Below are 18,821 nucleotides of genomic sequence, written 5' to 3'. Positions count from 1 at the left end.
CTGCCTAAGGTGCATGTTACCCTGATGCAACCCCAGGTCTGACTAAGAATGCCTAAGGTGTCTCAATATTCATATATCAGAACACACATAAAGGAAAGCAGAATTAGACTCATTTGGGGCTTAAATCTTCGCTTTCTGCCAGGTACCCAAACGATACTCAAGTTATTTTGTACTGATTCTCATGGTCTACTATGTAAAAAGTAGTTGTCATTTTCCATGATGACAAACCACAAAAAGAGTCAGAAGTCAACTGACCTACCTGGCACCGGATTCACCAGGAATACTATTCACACAGTCTTCGAACTTTGGAACAACTAACGTGTCAGAGTGATGTAAGGTTGAGACTTGAGTGGCCTCATCACTGTTCAGTCAGTATTCAGCAGACACACAGTGGTTGCAAACAAGAAAGCACCTAGGCTTCATCTGAATTTTAAAAAATGGTTTAGCTTGAAATCATTTTGTCATTAGTCACAACAGCCCAAAGCAAGGAAACTGGTGGGACAGAGATGCGAGGTAGCAGACTCAAACATTACCAACAAATTCAAGCAGCAACAGGCAAACAGGAGCAAATCCAAGCCATTCATCAATCATGACTGTGATCTGACACGATTTCTAGAGAAGTATTATCAACTGCAAAAAGAAAATTCATCTCAATTTATTACTCTAGCAGCAATGAGATAAAGTGACTAAGGCGAGCTTTGCAGAAGACACGCTACATTCATATGGCTCGCTTGAGAAGCTAATGAAGTTTAATAAAATGTAATTTAACCCTTCTAAATTAAAAACAAACAAGGCTAGTAATGAACATGTTTATCTTCCAGAATATCAATGAGTCAAATATTTTTTTAAAAATCCAATAATGGAAAGACATTTATTCCAGGCCATCTGACAGGGCTGCAGGGGTGAGCCACATATCTTATTTAATAAGGAAATAAACAAGTATGGTAGAGCAGCTGAAACTAAACTCCAAGGTAATGATTTACTGAGGACTATCATTAGCGTTTTTAGAAAATGCTGCTGCGTAGAAATGAAAAACATCCCCTCCAAACAAACATGCTAAATATTTCATAAATAGTTACCAGGGGACTCTATCATACATTGAACAGCAAAATGCAGAAAGGAAAATGCTGAGCACTCTATTTATTGTATTTCATTTTCTCCCCATGTTAGCATTTAATTCAATGTTTGTATTTCCATAAGCTATGGAAATACTACTTTCAATATTAGGCACTGGGATAAAGAAAAAAAAATTATGTCTTCAATTTGAAATTACCAGAGAACAAGAGCTTAAAGGATTCATTCTTTTTCTCTTTACATATTTAGACGTTGAAAGTTTAAAATATTAGGATTTCTTGAAGACATGCAAGGTGGTGGTTACTTTTATTTCCTAGTGATTCCCAGTGCTTCTTCCTATTTGTCAAGATTTGTCTATTAAATATATTGCTCTAGCAGAGGAAATCTCTTTGCCAGAGATTTCACTACTCGGAGCAGAAGTTCTCAGCTTGATCAAGTGGACTTGACCAGAACTGCTACCTGGAATTGCTTCAGAAGGTGCATCCACCAATGCTCCCAACATAACCCTAGAGAGGGTAGAGGGCAAAGCACACTCCACTCATTTTATCCGAATGCAAACACTAACCTGCATGAATTTTTTCTTGCTCGTTAACGAGAAGCAGCATTATAGTCATTCTAAATGTTTATAAGAATAATCTGGGAGCTAGTTAAAAACTCAGATCATATTTGCAGAAAGTCTTATTTATTCGTTATGTTATTGCCAATCATCAAAGATCAGAAATCGGGAAACACTTGCTAAATAATTAGGACTGTGTGCCTCTGAAATCAGACAGACCTGGACACAAGCACTGAATTTGCCATTTGCTAGCGTTGAGATATCTGGCAAGTTACTTAACCTTTCAAGATCTCAAGATCTTTGCCAAAACGGGAGTTATAATGGTACCTTCCTTATAATGAATAAATAAAATAATACATGTAAGGCACTTACAATGTCCAGCACCTAGTAGGCATCAAATGAACATTACATAGAAATAGTCCAGGAGAAGGCAGATAATGAGATTGTGGTCCCCACAAGAAGGTATATCACGCATAAATAAATCACCACAGTAAATGAACTTTTAGAAGATATTATCTGTATTTCTATAAAAACATGGCCACCATTTCTAGTAACTAGAAAGGTGGGAGAACACTGAAGCAAAGGGCAGTCTATGGTGTAGGAGAAAGTCATGAAAAGCATGTTGCCGGCTGAAATGAGAAATAAATACGAGGAAATACAAAATGGACTACAAAGTTAAAATACATATTGGACACAGTAAATGTGGAGTATTAACACTATAGCAAATCCCATAATGTATGATGTAAGACAAATATAAAAAGCTCTTCTGGGAAGTAAATGGCAATAGCAAGAATAGCAACAATGGTTAACTTTTGCTGAGTGGTTCTTCTGCAAGTGGAGTTCAGCTGACATGCTTTTAACTAATTAGCTACCACAATCGTACATCATGCTCCATGCAGGAAAAACTATAGCCACAAGTATTTCAATGTCCCAAAATGATGTGGGGTCCATAAAAGTATTTCTTGTATTATATCAGATCACTGGTCTCTTTCTGGAACTTTCCAAGTATTAGTGAAGTCTGGAAACTAGTGATCAGGGAAACAGCAAAGACTGCGGAACCACTATATTCCAACCTAGAGGAGGATATTCCTACCACACCCACATACACAGAACATTGGCAACCTCGTTTGGCTGGCCCACTTTCTAAATATAATGGAATATTAAAAAGCATTGTATCTGTGGATATATTGGTCTGGCACCATAGTATCACTCTCGTTTACATCTTATTTTAATTACAGCAGTCAAAAGGACTTTCTTCCGCGTTGAAATTGGATGCAGGAAATGGGGCAGTGAAGGCACTAGACTTGGGATACTAGAAGGCAACAAATGCCAAAGAAGGTAAAATAATCAAAATGTTAAGAGGTTTTAATCATTACTGTAGACTGAACGGTGACCCCTCAAAATTCGTATGTTGAAGTCCTAACCACCCACTGTGTGGCTGTATTGGAGACTGAATCTTTAACAAAGTGACCAAGGCTGATTCAGGTCCCAAGGGTCAAGCCCTGATCAGATAACACTGGTATCCTTACAAAAGAAGAAGAGGCACCAGAGAACTCTTTTTCTCTAACAAAAGAGGCTACAACAAGAAGGCAGCCGTCTACAAGCCAGAAAGAGAGCTCTTACCAAAAACCAAACCTATGGAAACCTTGATCTTGGGTTTTCTAGCCTTTAGAACTATAAGAAAATACATTTCTGTTGTTTAAGCTGATGTTGTTTAAACCTATGTTGTTTTGTTAGGATGGCCTAAACAATTATCTAACTTCAATAAAATTCAATTTGAGGCACATATACTTTAAGATTTTTTAAAACAGTGAGTAGTAACTGACCTCATAAGAAAAAAGTAAAACCTAAACAAACTTGCAACTCTCTTTTTAGATATTTTCTTTGTTTCTAGTCTGTTCTCTTCTCTCTTTTACACTGAATATAACTTTCTGAAAATCCCAAATCCTAGATAGAGTTAAGCTACAGGACATTCAAAGAAACTGAGATGGCTTTGACAGGAAGGAAGCATTGATTTCTTTGTCATATTCTTAATTTTTCTTGATGAATAAAAATGCTTATATATCTACCATGGATCATCTACAATCTCTTCCTAAACTGTCCTAATTGCCTAGACATAAGATGCCTCCATCTTCTCTTCTTTTCAGCTTCTTTTCACTCACATCTGAGGAATTTGGTGGTTAACTGAGGCTTTAAATCTTCTAGTTTGGACTTAGATCCAGATCCTTCTTAAATTATTTATGTATGTATGTATGTATGTATGTATGTATTTAAATTTTTGAGTGATAGAACACAAGCAGGAGAAGGGCAGAGAGAGAGGGAGACACAGAATCCAGGCTCCAGGCTCCCAGCTGTCAGCACAGAGCCCAACGCGAGGCTTGAACCCACGAACTGCGAGATCATGACCTGAGCCAAAGTCAGATGCTTAACCGACTGAGTCACCCAGGCGCCCCAGCTCCAGATCCTTCTTAACTACCCAATACTTCTCCCTAAATATTTTTGCCTCTTTTCATATTATAACTTGAATGTATGACCCTGAAGACCACCTTCTCTCTCTGTGTTGTGGATTTCAGAGCATTTATTTGTTTAAATATTGAAAAAGTGTCATTAATAATATAATTTAGAACCTTTATTTTCCACATTTCCAGATTTCTTTAAACCTTAAAAGTAGAGTTAATTTACATAGATATCCGGCAAATCATTGCAAAAGAAATCTCGCTACGTTTTTAAATCCCTAACTTGGGTGGCCAAATCAATTTATTTTTTAAAGCTCATCATTTATTTTTTATGCTCATCATTCTGTGGAAATGATCTGCTTCAGCTTCAAAATATTCAGAAAATTACATTTGAACTTCAAAATCATTCGGACAATGCTTTTTCTCTTAATGTAGACTTGTTATGATTTGATCATAACAAAATCGTGCTTTGAGAAATAGCCACCCAGAAGGATTCAGGTTCATGCCAACCCTCCGGGAGGCTGATACACCAAGTAGTCTGAGTCACAGTTTTATCTGCATTAGCAAAGGCAACAGGGGCACTATCCAAAAGCAATAATTTATCAAGACCAGATTCTCAGTATACTTCCACTGGAAGGAAACATTTCAAAGCTCAAGCATTGTCAGTCACATCCCTTTGTAAAATCATAGCTATGCAGTGTAAGAAAGCCTTTGATGAGCCAAGAACCTTACCTAAAACAGTCTGAGTTTCTTTGCAATATTAGACAATGTTGGCCCATTGAATCTGAACATTCATAATAGCTCCAATAGATTTATTTTTAGGAGAAAGAGCTCAAGTGCCATGCTTCATCTCTTGCTGGAAGTGAGTAGTAGAAGATTCACGATTAAGCTCATAAGCAATAAAGGACTTATTAAAAGCATTGATTTACCCCATTATGAATTTGCCTAACGTATATGCATTGAGTGTACTGAGTGTCCAATTTTTCAAGGTATTTTGCTGAGCACTGAGAGTACAGAGGTGAAAAAAATACAGCCCTGGCATCTTCTCTCAGGAATTAAAAAGAAATTATAATAAGCAGTAAGTGCTATAAAGGAAAACTAAAGAAATTAGGAAGTGCATTACCTTTCCTGATTGCTGAGAAAGTAACTTTTAGAAAGAGACATAAACTGAAACTTTAGGAGTCAGTGAGGTTTAACCAGGTAAGGAAGGAAGGGGAAAGGAAGGAAGTACATTTTGGCAGTGGGGCAAATTCTGAAGATTTCTCTCAGTAGCATCAAGATAAGGAAGGCTGAGAAACTTCCTTGTCATTAAAATTTGAGATCTTTTGAGGATGTTCTAAAATCTTCCTTTTCTTTTCTTACTTTTATATTGTCTTGAAATGGGCAATTAAGGCAATGCTTTACATTCAGGGCTACTCTAACATAAGTAATGTCTAATACTAACACTAATACTTGATAGACAGAGATCATGAATATCCATCAATATCTCTACAATGTATTGAGTGCTTACTAAGGACCCAGTACTACACTAAATGGTTTTCACAAATAACCTCACATATTTCCTGCAATCACCTGTGAGATAGTATTAATAGTGTTATTTTTTCCAATGAGGACACTGAAGCCTAGAAAAGTTAGGTACTGCACTTAAGGTCAGACAATTAATATGGGTTAGAGTCATGATGTGAATCCCAAACCCACCCACACTTTTAACCACTTCTGGACACTGCCTATAATAGCAAATGCATAGGTTAATGGGGTTGAAGGAAAACAGAAAAGAATTTACCTGAAATAGGTCCACAACAACCCAAATCATTATAAATAGCTCGGTTTTTAATTTTATTTACATTTATTTGGTTTCTATCATAAATTAAACACTGTACTATGCTTTGACTCACAAAAAAATCTCTCTGATTAGTCCTGCCTTTCCAGTTTATGTGAAAATTGTTCTAGAGTTTTTACAGATTACTCTCTCTCCCATTCTTCCTTATATTCTTCCTATTCCTTTGATGCTTGGTTGTCATAATATGATTATAGATAGTACTTTGTATCTCTACATTTTGATTTTTTAAATGTTTATTTATTTTTGAGACAGAGAGAGAGAGAGAGAGAGAGAGAGAGAGAGAGAGAGAGAGCATGAGTGAGGGAGGGGCAGAGAGAGAGGGAGACACAGAATCCAAGGCAGGCTCCAGGCTCCCAGCTGTCAGCACAGAGCCTGACCCAGGGCTCAAACTCATGAGCTGTGAGATCATGACCTGAGCTGAAGTCAGGTGCTTAACCAACTGCCCCTGTAGATTTTGAACTGTTTTAAAATGAACTGTTTTAAAAATGAATCAACATCACCACTCAAAATTTATTAGACTATTTGACACCACTCAAAGGTATTAGACTATCTTCTATATGATGATCTTCTGCAAGATGGAAGCTGTGCCCCAACCTTCTTTGACAAACTTTCTCTTAAGTTGGAATACAGCACTTTCAAAAGACGTTTAAAAATATACTACTCAAATATATGATATGGTAAAATTGAAACATTCTCCCCCCCCCCAGCACATAAGACACTGCAATTGCAACTTTAACTGTAACCCAGATAAGGTATCGACATAAACAGTGGCTCTAGTTCCTGATTTGAGAATGATTTTCCAAACATGTAGTTATCTATAAGTAATTAAAGTTAATGAAGTTCAGCAATTCATGTGCCAAATTAGGTATAAAGTTAATGTGTATACATATGTGTAGGTAGTAGAAAAGGACTCATTAAGCCACCTATTGTGTATGCTCTTATATTTTGAAAATCAATCCATTTCTCTGGTCTTTACGATTGGAAGCACAGCCAATTGGTCATAAAGCATATGTTGAATTATCCTTTTAACACGATTCATTACAAATCTACTCCATCTACAGTAAAACAATGCATTAGGTCAGAACAAATTGATATTCCACCATGACCCTAGTTGGTAGGTCTTACATTGTCGAACAGATGAACCCCCCACCCCCAAACAGCTGAAGCCGTTCAGATAGTCTCCAGAAATAATTTGATTTGTCCTAAAAGAGTAAGTGCCATGTATGGTTTCCAATGGGGCGTTAGCAAAACCATTCAACATCGAACAAGGCTCTCATGTTGAAACAGCTGTTCATCCAAAGTGAATGTTTTAAAACTTTCTTGGAGCCTAGATAATCTTACTTGAGCTAGAAAATAAGGTATTAGACTATTTTGCATGTTCTACCACTTTATGACAAGAAAGACAATTTTGCACTTCAGTAAAGGCGGATTGCAAATTTAGCATGAATTGAACCAGTAGCTGAGTTGCAATTTATGGTAAATGGCTCATCAGCACATTAATGTATACCACCAAGATAACCACTTCAACCAAGCAGGCCGGAAACTACATGACCCAAATACCTGGTAGGCAGCAAGAAAAATGTGCCCTTCACACACATCTATAAAATGAATCTTAAAACCAAAAGCTACCAAATATTTATCTTCGTTATCATTCTTGTTGGTAGAACATTAGTAGTTAAAAACCAAAGGCAGAACCATAGGTTCTAAAAGCAAGTTGATTGAAGTTTCGGATTCTGCCAAATACTACTTATGTGACCTTGGGGGAGTTATTTAGTTCCTCTGGGCTTCCGATTTCTCTCCTGGGTAAAATGAGGATAATAATGAAAAGTACTTAGAGTTACTGATGGGTAGTGCTGTGAAGCCCTTGACACACTACCTAGAACATGGTAAACAATCAATAATTGTTAAATATTAATATTATATTGTTATTTCATATTCTAAGACAGAAGTGTGGATAGTCCCTCTGAGGTAAAATATTACAATGCAAGTTTCCATTATTTCTATCCTCAGATATTTGCTATATTTTTTCAATAGAACTAAATATTTAATGAACACTGTAACTAAACACCTCAGAAAGGGTTGGAAATATACAGGAACACTACATTTTGTGCTCTGTTCCAAATTCATCGTATTTCCTATTTCTAGATGGAGACAATCAGCTCCATTCCTTGGAGCAGTGCTAAGAACTAGCAAAAACCCAACTTGCCCAGATCTGGCAACTGTAGGAAGAGATAATTGAAGGCTCCTGTTTAAAAGGGTTCCTTTTGGGCTGATGGATGCTTGCAGAGAGACATAAAATCAGGAATCCTGTGATTTTGCTCTACTGAATTATATTAGTAATTTAAAAAATATTTGCACTTTCCCAACATACAACATACTAAAATTTCTCTTGCATTATAAAGAAGTGAACAATGTGATCACTTCTCGGCCTTTTGGCTAAGATCAAGTGAAGAAGTAAACAATGTCAACATCCAAAATTCCTCAAGCTTCTGACCCCTTTCAGCTATTGTTCTTCGATCACTGCCAGTTTAGGGGGAAATTGTCTACATTTACTATTCCTGCTTCTTCACCTGTTATTTACTCTTCAACCCATTGTTATTTTATACCCCCTCCTATCTTTCCCTTGAAACTCTTTGTGGATTATTCCAAAAGGAACTTTTTAAAATATGTATCTTACCTACGGTCTCAGCAGTATCTAAAACTGTTGCTCACTTCTATATTCTTTAAATTTTTCCCCTAAACTCCACAAGCAAGTCATGTTCCCCTTTCCTTTCTCAGTCTCCAGTCTCTTCTTCTGCTTAATTCTAAAATGCTATCTTTCCATACAGTTCAACTCTCAGACATCTCAATTTTCTCAATCTTTGGGTAAATAAACCTGTCCGGTGGCTTGGATTGCCATCTTTATATCAATATTATAAAATCAATGTCTACATCCCAAATTTTTCTCCAACCTGAAGTCCCATATATCTAGGATGATATCAATCAGATATACTAGAAGCATACCAAAATTTTAATTTATTCACTCATATATCCACTCACTTATTCATCTAATTATTTAGCACATATTTATTGAATGCTCATTTATATGTCAGACACTGTTCTGGGCTCTGGTGATACAAAAGTGGAGGAAAGGCCCCAAATTCTTACCCTTATGGAACCTACATTTTTGACCAAAGTCTAATCTATATACCAATTTGTTCATATGCAATGAACCCAATGTATTTATCCTAACAAATACATCCCTCCTGCGGTATCCTACATTTTAAAGACCGGCACACTATCCAGCTAGCTATACAAGCCACAAAACTCCTACTATTCTTGTCTACTTCTGCTTTATTCTTTTGTGTCCAATATCTTTAATATTTGTCCAATCTGTCTAGTCTTCTTCACAGCCTTTATAAAGGCAATCAACATTTCTCACTTGGCTACTGCCCAGGCTATTAACATTCTCAGACCCACACGCTTATGAATCTTCCCTCTCTCTACTCCCCACTAAGATAGTATTTATGCATTGTAAATCTGATCACATTACTTCCATGCTTATATTCTTTCAGTTGGAACTCTACTGTTTTCAGGGGGGAAAAAAACAAAACCTTAAAATATTTACATGGCAGCGTAACACTCTACGTGATCTGGGCCCTGCCCCCCCCCCGTCAGTCTCATCTCCCCATTATTTTCAAACCCTCCGCTTAACCACTCCGGGTACCCTCGTGTAGCGTATGCTGTTGGTGACTGGTCTGTATTTATTTGGTTTATCCAGTATATTACTCCAGACAAGATGATGGTGACTGGTCTGTATTTATTTGGTTTATCCAGTATATTACTCCAGACAAGATGATGGCTTGCTGCTTTTCTCTGACTAAGGGGCACTCTGTCTACAGAAGCTTGATGTGGGGGGAGGGTTGGACTAAAAGTTCAAGAAAGCTAACATCCCTTGATTAATCCTAATTAACAAGACGCAAGAGTTGGTAAATAAGTATCCTGACTTCTTTGTCAGTGGTGGGACAGTTCTGACGTGTGTTCCTCACATACTCTGAGAGAACCTCTAGGATGATGAGTACACAGTGGTAAATCTGCTCATTAATCATACTTTATTGCATTTCTGTCCTTTCCATCTTACTTTCCTCACAGTGCTTCTGGGGATCGCCTAAAAAAATAAAGTGCTTGGACACAAATCCTTGCAGCAGAACTCTGCTTTGGGAAAAACCCAATTAAAACACCTGGACTCTAGCAGGATGCCATCATTTAGTTCTACAAGCATCAGCTGTATTGTCTTGCCTCCGGATCCTTGCACATGCCTTCTTTCCCCCATCTTCGTTGCCTCCCTTTTATGCTTTCAAAGGCAGTACTCAGCTATTGATTTCTCTGAGAAATTTAATGTGACACACCCACCACCATTATCAGAATACGCCACCACAGACATGCTAATCTGAACTGCTATACCTTTACACAGCATTTTATGCTTTTTCCTAGCCTACCATGTAGCATACTGTGTGCGTGCCCCTCCCAAATACGGGTTCCTTAGGGCTGCAGGGCTCTTATGTATTCCTTTCCCCACTAACTAGCACAGTACCAAGCACTAAGAGATCTTCAATAAAAATAAGTCAAACGAGTAATAAATAAAAGATGAGCAAACTGTATTGAAATAAATCAACAACAAAATCATTCCCTCCTGTACACTCAGAACAGCAAAAATGAGTCTCACACAATGTGTCTCAGGAGATAAGTAGTTGGCAAAGCTATATAGCCAAAAGCAGAGCATTTAAATCCACTTGAAAACCAGATGACAGTCATTTATTCTATCCAGATTATACTTCCTGGGCTACTATAGTAGTTAATGAACTGTTTAATGAGTCAATCCTGGAATATTAACGATAACTGGAATTAAACGCCTTTCCTCTCCCGTTTCAGACATCTGCTTGTTTAAAAATATGACTGAACGATTACTATTGAATAGAAGAGCATCACCTCCTAGATCAACATCTACCTTCCTCTTGCCCTCTGCTGCTACACAGGAAAAGCGTGAGGCTGGTGAGCACCAACCTGCCTGTACAAGAGCAAAGCAATGGGAAATGGGAGTCTCTCCTTGAAACCACATGAAACATGTAGCCAGAGGCTGAAATAGCTTGTTTAACAAGGACTGGATTTTTCCTCTCAATCATAGTTCTAAAGCTATCAGTTATTGAAAAGCTGATTTTCAAAGCACACACTAGAACAGCTTTTCTGTACAGCTGCAATGCTATTTAAATCTTCCATGAATATATCCACAAACCCAAGAAAATTCTAAGCTGAAATATTGCTCTTAGAGAGGACACACTAAAATAAAACCCTATGGGGGAAAAATCCAGAAGTGAAATATGGTCATTAACTTTAATATTGGAATTATAAAATCAGGCATATGGCTTCTACTCCTCCAAGCCAGAAGAGCCCTTGAAATCACTATTTGGAAGGTCAGCCTTTAAGGTTCTTTTGTGAGGCTCTTTGATGGACATTACCCGTCTGCCTCACATCCATTCTTTAATACACTTCAGAAATGTGGATAAATGTCCCACCTAGTGCTATGGTGAGGTTAAAAGTAGATGTAGAATATGCAGTAAAGGCAATGCTTTGGAGACACAAAACTGATCAATAGGAGGCAAGATCGTCCTTGGAAAGAAATGACTCTTGAACTCAACTTCCTGCTCCGCAGTAAATCTCAAGTTCTTATCTGCCACACCATTCTCAAAGAATCCCCAGTACCCCTCTGGTGATCCTGGCAACACTGATGTCACATTTTAATTTCCCATTACCAGCCATATCATTCCACTGAAGCCATTCAGGCTGCCATTATAGTATTTTATTTATAGTGTTGATACTTCTTTGAATTTCACCATAGTGGAAACTTTTAGACTCTAGCCAGCATGTTGCAGTCTGAGTTTCCTTCACTTAAAGCATTCAATTTCATCAAATTGCCTACCAAGTGAAATTATATTGAGCACTGGTCACTACAATATTTTGGAGCCATTTGTTTGGAGGCTGTTGATGAAAACACGCTGACACTATATCTTAAAAAGTTCACTGCAATCACTGACCAAAGGAAACCCATGATAAGAATTGTTCCGTGCCCCATCAAGTATTGCGTAGCCCTGTGGTTCACATCTGCCATCTCTTAACCCCCAATATAATGGACTCTCCAGGCCAGGGCCAAATGAATGCTTGCTAAATTACTGATTCACTTCAAATAATGAAATGACACACCATCCTGTGAATATGCCAGGATGATTATAAGACATAAGGTAAGGGATGTACACAGCCTCAATACCTAGCACAATTCCTGGCACAAATTAACACTCAACAGCTATTTGTTGAATGAACACATAAATGAATGTGCAGAAGCTGAGGTCCTGATGTTTAAGAAAGACTTACCAAACACCGGTGTATTGAAAGTTCCACCCAAATGTCTTGAGTCATCATTTGACCATAAAGCACGAATATAAAGCTCAGCAGGACGAAAGAAAATTGGGATCGGATCCATATTCTAAAGCATTGTGGAATTAATAAGTAAAAAGCTAATGCCATTTTGAGATTTTGTTATGCTATGGAAACCTGCGGGTCCCTTGGTTTTAAAGTAATTTTCCAGCATACTAAAAGCAGAACTTTTTTCTCATGTTGTTCTTTCCTTTGTTTCCATAGGAAACAGTGACTTCCAGGCATCTGAGATGACACAACATAGATTGCCAAATTGCATGCCACCCTGCAGTTGCCAAGGAGATAATGTATGTCATTCCTACAAATAACATGTTGCTCACGCCTTCATTTCCTTTATCTAGCTTTTTAAGATATTCTTCGCCTGAACTGAATTCAGATAACGTTCCCTGTGAACTGATGGAAACATTCCTTTTTTAAAAATGTGTTTACCCCATTCCCCCAAGACACTTGATAGCATCACACATGCTGTCTGTGGAAGGTCTGAGCATATTTTATGCTGATTTTGGAACCAGTGATTCAGCAGTTTTCACTGGAAAAAAAAAAAATGCATCCTGAATTCTGTCTGCTTGCATTCTAAGTAAAGGTTCAATTAAATCCACACCTGGCACTAACATATTCCAGTTTGAAATGGCCTACCACAAAAGCAGCTGTACTCAGTTGAATTTACATAGGAAGGAAAAGAAGGAAAAGAGTTCTAGCAAGGAAAGGAGGGAAAGATGGATGGAAGGAAGGGAGAAAGGAAAGGACAGAGGGAAGGCAGAAGAGTGGGAGGAAAGCAGGAAAACATGTTTACTGAGCACTTACAGTATTCCAGATTAAACATCCATAAGATGAACCAACAGAATTAGAGAAATTAAACATCTCGGCTGACACCATCCCACTAGCAAGAGGTAGAGTCAGTATTTGAACTCGAGTATGTCTGCTTTTTAAAAAGAATGAGTTTCCCACTTATCTAGTACATAACAAATCACCCCAAACAATCCCTTTCATGGCTTTGGAGGTTGACTGGACTCAGCTAGGCAGCTGTCACTCAGTGTCTCTCAGGTGGTTTCAGTCAGAGTGGCTGGGACTGGAGTCACCTTGAAGGTGTCCTCACTCACATTTCTGGCAGTTGATGATGGGCCTGTCAGCCAAAATACCCTACCTGTGGTCTCTCCATGTGGTCTGGGCTTCCTTACAGCATGATGGCTGGGTCCCAGTAAGGAGTCTCAAACGAGCCAGCATCCATGTCATATAGCATCACTTCTACTAGGCACAGAGCCCACCCACCCCCTTGCCAACTAGATTCAAGGTTGAGGTAACACAGACTCTAACCAACATTGTAAGAAATGCATGTCAGATAACCAGTGGAGGAAGGAGCCTTAGTACAACCACCTTGAAAAATGTTTTCTGTCACAATGTACTGCTTGCAATACTCAAAATGCTTCAAACAGCCTGAGATCCAGGCTTCACGGATCTCTTTATGTGGTTGGTAGAGTTAAGTGGGGGAGGGAACAGTTAAAATTACCAGTTTTGAAAGAGGCATGGAGCAACTTTTAATGTCAGCTTGATGAATTGTGAAAAAAAAAAAAAAACCTGAATATTGAAATTAAACTTTGGAATGAGTTCCTGATTATTTTTTTGTGTGCTTAGCAGAATCCCTTTTTACTCATGCATTGTCAATTTTCAAAGCATTTGGTTAACATAAAAAACTAACTCTACACTAAAATTATATTGTGGCAGATTCAAACATATGTTAGCACTATATAATATTACCAAAGAGCATTTTCATCTAATTCAGCTTCTTGGTTCTTTTTGTCCCTAGATAAATGGGAGTTTCCTACATGAATTATAGGTTATACCTGCTCACGTGGGGCATGCATATGTGGAAATAGTAGCACCAAATGAATGGCTGTTACAAAGGCTAACAGTCTATGTGGAGCTATGTTCTTGTCATTTTAATCTATAACCAACCATGAATGTATCAGGAGCCTTCTGGCTAATGCCTTTCTCTTCTGTGCACTCTTTCAAATTGTTCTAAGAGTGAACCTAGCTAGGCCTTACATCATGAGACCACCCAGCTGATCCGAAACAGCCATAAGCCCTCCATTGAACATCCAATTTGTATTTCAACCATTAAAATAATCAAATTTGTTTATCCTCTAGAAATCTATGAAACTATTATCATAAATAAAGAGAACCTGAGCCAGAAAATAAGATATTAATGACATGAAGAAAGAACACCATGGAGTGAGCACAATAATCGGATTGTGGAGAGCTTTCCAACTGAGGAAGAACATTATGGTGAGCGAGTGAAAAAGCAACAAATTCTGTCTCATTGCTTGCATTGCTGAGAGTATACGATTGTGCTTATTCTACTGTGCTAGCAGATTGATCTGGAATAAACATATATAATGTACATATTTGATGTAGCTATTTCTGAACTGACCAGCTCTATCATGAATCAGGCTGCACCACGCAATGCTAAATTAGGTCTAACAAGCAGAGTACCATAATCCCCAAAAAACAGCCGAGTTCTTTCTTTGCCGTATAAGTCCGGCATTACTCTCAATCAGCCCAACACATATGATGAAATCTTAGGATATCTTCAATTAGGGCTTGACAAAAAAAGGAAAGAAAGAAAAAGAAAATTGAAGTGCTCGGGTAACACACAAGGCAATGCCAGCAAGTGACACGGACAAAAAGACTTCTTATTCAGTATTTCTCTTCTCACTTTCATACTTCTGATTTCACCCCACATGTTTCAGCTCCCAGTTTTACATCTTTCTGTATCTGGTTTTGTTTTGTTTTTCCACCATGAGAAAGAGCATCTAATAACAAAATCCTTGAAAGTGAAGCAGCAGTATTGATCCGTCTTACATTATAGAACAATTGGCCTGTACCTTCCACCAACACTGCAGCACAATAAAGACTTGAGATCTTTTTACTTCCCTGTTTTCTTCAATTTTATGTGCCTTGGAACTTAGAAGCTTCATAATGCTATGATTTCCAATACTGTGAGTAGTCTAGCTGCACTTAATGACTGCAAAATGTCTGGATAGTAACCAGGAAGTTAATTGTAGCCAATAATTATCTAAAATGGTCTCATGAGGTTCTGAAATCCCCTTTTGATTATAATTTTAAACTTTAACCCCATTATACAATGCCTATTAAAGTCATAAATATCTAGATTATAATTTTAAATAATTAAATCCTTTTGCAAATTTTCATTGCTAGAAAACTGCTTTTTACATTTGCTCTGTTGTTAGGGTGGCTATCTTGTCTATTGGTCAAGCCAGGATATTTTTGTCCTAAACAAAGGCTAAATTGGGTAAACCACAAGGACAAAGTCAACCTACCCATTATACATTAGTTGAAAAAAAAAACAATAAAAATTTTCAATTTGCTAGGAATTTGAAGACCACAGGGGGGAAAAAATGTACGTTTCATTCAAAATATGATTTTAGGTTTTTCCATATTCTATCTCAATGTGCTTCAAAACCTTTCTTTAAGGTATTTTTAGTAATGAAATTGATAAAATAAATTTGGCTACAGCACAAAGGATATTACCCATTGCAAACGTGCAAAAGTGAATGATTTACATAATTTTGAAAAATGAGTACAATCCATAAAGAAACACTGTGGGAAAAAAGGTCGAGGAGAAAAAGAACTTAAATACTGGAAGTACTAAAGGAGAGATTCATTTTTTTAATTAACCAAAAACAAACAGGATTCACCACATAAAATCTAATTCTATTTTTATGAATCGCTCAGGGATACTAATATAACTTTCTGTCAGCAGATCAAGTCCCCATTGACCGTAATCTATTTCAGTCCCGAAATGTATTCTTGCTTTGTGGATAATAGGTAACCTCCTTGGTGCCATTTTTAGATCAGCAATCGGCAAACATTAAGCAGAAAGCATGTTAACATTTTTTAGGATCAGCTAAGCCTTTGGCAAAGTGGGTTTCTTGCTTGCAGAAGCAGCATAGTAAGCTAACTACAGGGGAGCTGATGCTCTGTGTCTGTATAAGCCTCAGCTTCTTCAAGTCAAAATAAAATAAATAAACTAACAACAGAATCCTACTGAGAGTATTATGATGCCCATAGAGGATATGTTCCCATCGGCCCCAGGCACACTGAGTACTGGTCCAAGGTTTTGACATTCTTGGCTCCAACCTAAATTCTTGTCTTGAAAACAAATAAACTTAAAAAATGCTAATCACTGTAATCACCAGGATAATTTCTAATTACCTATTTTGCTGTCCAAAAGAAAAAGTTGATAAAGGAAATTGTTAAGTCAGATCTAGGCCTCATCTTCACCTCAAAAGACTGCCTTTGACTTTTTAAACCAATTTTAACCAGTGCAAATGGTGTTTTCATATGGTTCAACTTAATACAAACTGACTTTTGTCAAAACAAATCGCAGGCCCATTTGGTCATGGAAGGGAAAGCCATGAAGGTCAAGTGCTCAGCCCATGCTCTCTCCATTCATCACTGCTGTCCATGTTTTGTTTTGTTTTTTAAGTTTATTTATTTTGAGAAAGAGAGAGAGAGAGAGAGAGGTGGGGGGGCAGAGAGAGAGAGAGGGAGAGAGAGAGAATCCCAAGCAGGCTTTGCTCTGTCAGCAATGTACAAACCATGAGATCATGACCTGAGCTGAAACCAAAGGTCAGACGCTTAACCAACTGAGCCACTCAAGCACCCCAGTCCTCGTGTGTTGGTGGTGGATCTGCCTAAGAATATAACTATCAAGTTCCTACATGGTTGTCCAGCTCTTGCTTACTTTCTGTGGAAGCATCTTTGAAGCTCCATGATGCCTTCTTTTCTCACCTTCCAAACAGGATGTCTTTCTAAGAGCTTCTCCATTCAAACCCAGCTCTCAGAAGGGTATTGATTGTACCCTTCTCCCACATAGAATCAGAGAACGTTTCCTTGCATTCCACATATAGTCTGAACAGCATAGTTGAGCAGGACTCTCACTTCCCATCTAGTGGCCTGTCTATATCAGTAGCCAGAATAACCCAAGCAAGACTAAGAGTCAAAGGCATGGCCCATGAAAAAGGCAGGGATAATAGTTGCTTCATACGGGAGACTTCCACAGAAACCAGGTGTTTGGGGTCAAGAAATGAGACATGCAGATTTCCTTCAGTAATCTCCAAACTTGGTGTGGGCCTCAAAAAGTGAAAAAGCAACACTGGAATGGGTATTTGGGGTTTTTCTCTATTATTGTGATCATCTAGGACTTCTCTTTCCTGTCATTATTATTATTATTAATGCATTGCAGAGACCACATTGCATTGATTCATTCTTTTATCCATTGACTCAGTCAGCCAATATTAGATGAGCATTTACTGGGTGCCAGGCTCTGTGCTAAACAGTGGTCCAAAAGTTCATATTCTTAAAGACTTTTAAAAAAAATCTGTCCAGATGTTCACATATGTACATAGCTGATTAAACTAAAAACAATACTATACCCATTTTGTAAGTGAAGAGTTGACATTCCACTATTTGGATACAGAGTCCATACCATATTTTGCCAAGTTCTCTTTGAAAATGTTAATCCTCAAGTGCCAATGATGTGGCTGAAGAGAAAGTACACATGTGCTAAGAGATGGGGATCCTTCTTCCTTCATATCTCCTCCCTTTATTTTAATGGTACAACTTTTCACTTTCAAGGGACCCCTTGATGTCCCCATTAAACTGATTAGGCTTAGACAATCTTTTCAGGGAGGGAAAAATAGAAAGCACTAACAGAGAAGCTAAACCACACACACATTCTCACACCCCCATTCCTTTCTTTTTTTTTTTTTTTGTTTAATGTTTATTTATTTTTGAGAGAGACAGAGACAGAGTGTGAGCAGGAGAGGGGCAGAGAGAAAAGAGAGACACAATCCAGAGTGGGCTCCAGGCTCTGAGAAAGCTGTCAGCACAGAGCCTGATGCAGGACTCAAACTCACAAACTGTGAGATCATGACCTGAGCCGAAGTTGGACGCTTAACCAACTGAGCCACCCAGGTGCCCCACAACTGTTTTCAATAAGTCAAACAAAAAAACAAGTGAAAGTAATTTTTTTTAAGTTTTTAGGTTTTGGTTTGTTTTTTTATATTAGAGAGAAAGAGAGCACATGAGCAGGGGAGAGGGTCAGGAAAGAGAATCTTAAGCAGGCTCCATGCTCAGCACAGACCCCAATGAGGGGTTCCATCCCATGAACCCTCGGGATCATGACCAGAGCCAAAGTTAAGAATCAGATGCTGAATGCACTGAGCCACCCAAGTACCCTTAAAATTTTGTTTTAGCCAAATTCCACCCCCCCCCCCAAAAAAAAAGAGAGACAGAGAAAGAGCTTGAGAGAGAAACCAAATTCACTGGACTACATGGTTGGGAGTCATGAGACTGGAGAGAATAAATAAGTCTCCATGCTAGTCATCTATATGAAGATGTTGGA

The 18,821-nt window shown here is 38.0% G+C and overlaps 1 protein-coding gene across 1 annotated transcript in view; it reads right to left on the bottom strand.

Moving 5' to 3' along the window:
• The window catches only part of GABRA4 (gamma-aminobutyric acid type A receptor subunit alpha4), a 67,196-nt gene that overhangs the window by 8,456 nt on the left and 39,919 nt on the right, over positions 1-18,821 (bottom strand). The gene's annotated exons all lie outside the window — the stretch shown is intronic.

The sequence above is a fragment of the Lynx canadensis genome, chromosome B1 (assembly GCF_007474595.2).
Source record: "Lynx canadensis isolate LIC74 chromosome B1, mLynCan4.pri.v2, whole genome shotgun sequence".
Lineage (NCBI taxonomy): Eukaryota > Metazoa > Chordata > Mammalia > Carnivora > Felidae > Lynx > Lynx canadensis.
Note: the sequence above shows the minus strand (reverse complement) of the source record. Positions and strands in the feature narration are given on the sequence as shown.